Genomic DNA, 3266 nt, shown 5'->3' with positions numbered 1-3266 from the left:
ACACACACACACACACACACACACACACACACACACACACACACACACACACACACACACACACACTCACACGCTCACACGCTCACACACACACGCACGCTATTTATGCAAGAGCATAGCCGCTGTCGCGGACAAGACATGAAGTCCAGCCTTCAACCCATGTGTTTTTTGTGCGCAGTGTCCCAACAATATTAATATTAATTGAAATATAAAATATACATATAAAAAGTACAAGCATCCCAAAGACAAAAACAACTTAAGCAAACACACATCCACAGTAGAGAACGCAGGTTCCAACATAAATAAATTAAATGCGATATGATTTTCTACTAGAATAAGTTTGTATTGCACAAGAATACATGTACACATTTCACTATTAACCCAGATTTAGCTGTAATTAAACGTTTTAGTGGTCACTACTTATTCTTACATGTTTTGTTAAAAACACATTCATTACTAAACCGCAGTAGCTGTTTGTTATGATCAGCTTTTAAAGTATGCAGTGCACAGACCTATTAAGGAGAGATAACTGAGGACGTTCGTTTCTGTATGGGAGGGGCGGGGTCATTTGAAGTGTCCATGGGAAAAAGGATCTAAACGGTTTCTTTGAAAATGTGTTTAAATAATGTTCTGATAATGTTTTGGGTGTGCATTTGTGTTATCTGTGTTTTAGTTTTTTGTGGTGGATTTAGTGTTCATGTTTATCTACATTCTTTGTTGCAGCATGACAGAAACCCGGGTGGGAACTGATGGGTTCTGGGCAATTGAAAGAGGTTCAGCTTGGACATTAGCAATTACCTGGATCCAGTTTGATGAGAGTTATGCTTTCATACAAACTCACCTGTGAAGTATATCTCGTGTAATTGGAGCTCAGACAGTTTAATGGGCGATGGATTTCCACACAAATTTCTAACAAAGTCATCTAATTGGGGATAACAGCATTGTAACACTAGAATAAATTGCATTATTGCACTATTGTGAATGTATTAATTGCACAAGATAAAGTAGATTGACCTCGTCATTATATTGCACGTTAGGGGTCAGCGGATGCTTCTAGGAGTGATGTGTGCTTGCTTTGTCTTATTGGTTGCATGAACACACAAATATATACACACATATATATTCATTTTTCAAGAAATGTACTGTATGTCCTCCAACACAGTCTAATTTGTTCATGTTTTGTGTCAATTAGACAGTCAGTTTCACTTTGTTTCTTTCTTTTATAAGGACATCACACATGAATCAACATTTCTGTAAATGTGTCAGTGTCAGCCAGCTGGTTCATTTTCAACTGCATTCATTTGGTGAGATGTTCTAAAACCACAAAGGGACAGACTATAATACAATTTAACGCTCTGTCATGAACAAATTATTGTATGACTTCAACAACAGAAATAAACTTGTGGGAGTTGGTATTTGTGAGGGGCATGGTTGTGTAGATAGCATATTGTCGACACCAATCGAGCATTTAACAGTTAATTGTATTTAACCATGTTTTACAACTGAGTCTGTGATATTACAAAAAAAAATGCATAATTAATTCTTCTAAAATTAGAAAAAGTAATTTAATAGACTATAATATGATAACATATTAGGTATGATGCTATAAAACATGATAATCTTGCAAAAAAATCAGATTATCCATATAATTAAATTGTCACAGCACAACAACAATCCCATTTCCCATGCTTACATGTCAATGTATCAGTTAAAATAAACTAGTAATGGGCTATGAAGCATAATGAGTCCTAATATCAGTTTGAAAATAGCCTTTCTTCACAGTACTTTCCCTTTTGATTTTGAAAGTACATTTTGTTGTGGATACTCTTGCAGGACTGTTACCTGTACACAATCTTTTACATTGTAGTGTTGCCGCTTTTAAAGATGTTAATACTTCTTTAGTTGCTGCTTTTGTAGTTTGTTACAGTGTGATCATGCTTATAGTGAAATAAAAATAAAAAACACCATACAGAATTTATTTGTGTAATTCTAAAGCCAGAGTGCTACTGAAGGTCTGTTCTAAATATCCTCCACTATTTATTTATGTACTGAGGTCACATGAATGAGTCCTTTTCCTGTCCTGCACAGCTGCGCAATTATTTCCACTATGCACTCCCAGCAGAGCTGTCTCCTAAATTACATGTATCTTGTTGTGGAAATACATGACATTTGGCGATGCAACATTAAAACGATGAAAGACTGTGCACATCATGCCAGTGCTTCCAGTTTTGGCAGAACAGAAGAGGCCGAGGAATCATCCAACATATTACTGAACACTTGTTATGCTGTATTTGAAGCAAAGTCAAGCAGCTATTGATCACAGAACAGTATATGCAATATGTACACTACAGACAGTGTAAGTGAAATATCTTGTTAATGACATTTGTTTGTGGAATTCATCTATAATTAATTTAGCTATATTTAAAGCAACTTCTGTTTTCCTTTTGATCGGGGTAAAGTTTGTTTGTGGTTTTGGCTTGAAAGCAGCATCTATTATCTCTCAAAGCAGGAGGGCGAGGGACTTGCAATCCACATCCATCATAATAATTATCATCAATATTTCAGTGTCATTCCCACCAAAGCATCCGTGAACAAGGGAGGGATTTCAAAGACAAAGCTGTCTGTGATGACAAAAGGCTTCCGCAAAACTAACAGTGATATGCAGAAGTTACATTTTTCTAAATCCTCTTCCACCATGTTGGCCGTGCAGATATGGGAGGCTGTTGTTGTTTCATGTCCATCTGTCTGTGGTAGGGAATATTGCAAGTTATTTACAGTGATTGATTTTTTGCAGGATTTCTGATGAAAAGCAACATAATGCATCTCATTTAATATAGATCCTTTTCCATTTGCAGTCAATTGATGTTTGAGTGGCAGCCTACATTGTGAAATCATTACTTTCAGGCCACACAGGCTTGAATCCTCCAAAATGGTCACATTCAAGCGATTCATTTACATGCAAAACATGTGAATAAAAGTCAATTTAGCAATTACACAAGAGCATTCTGAGGGACAAATCACTTATTTTGTGAAATCAAAGAGCAAGAAGCATTTTACACACACAGTATGTTCCCAGATGAGACTCTAAAGCAGGCGCTCTCCGATGTGCTTGTGTCGAGGGGTTGGACGATAGGAGAGAGTGGGGAGGAAGAGGGCTGCATAAATAGAGAAGGGGAGGAGGTTGTGACTGTACACTAAACTAAACATAGTCTCCTAATCTGCCACTTCTACATTCTATTCCTTTCCCAGCTGGAGACATGCTGTAG

The sequence above is a fragment of the Etheostoma cragini genome, chromosome 20, assembly GCF_013103735.1.
Source record: "Etheostoma cragini isolate CJK2018 chromosome 20, CSU_Ecrag_1.0, whole genome shotgun sequence".
In the NCBI taxonomy this organism is placed as follows: domain Eukaryota; kingdom Metazoa; phylum Chordata; class Actinopteri; order Perciformes; family Percidae; genus Etheostoma; species Etheostoma cragini.
Note: the sequence above shows the minus strand (reverse complement) of the source record.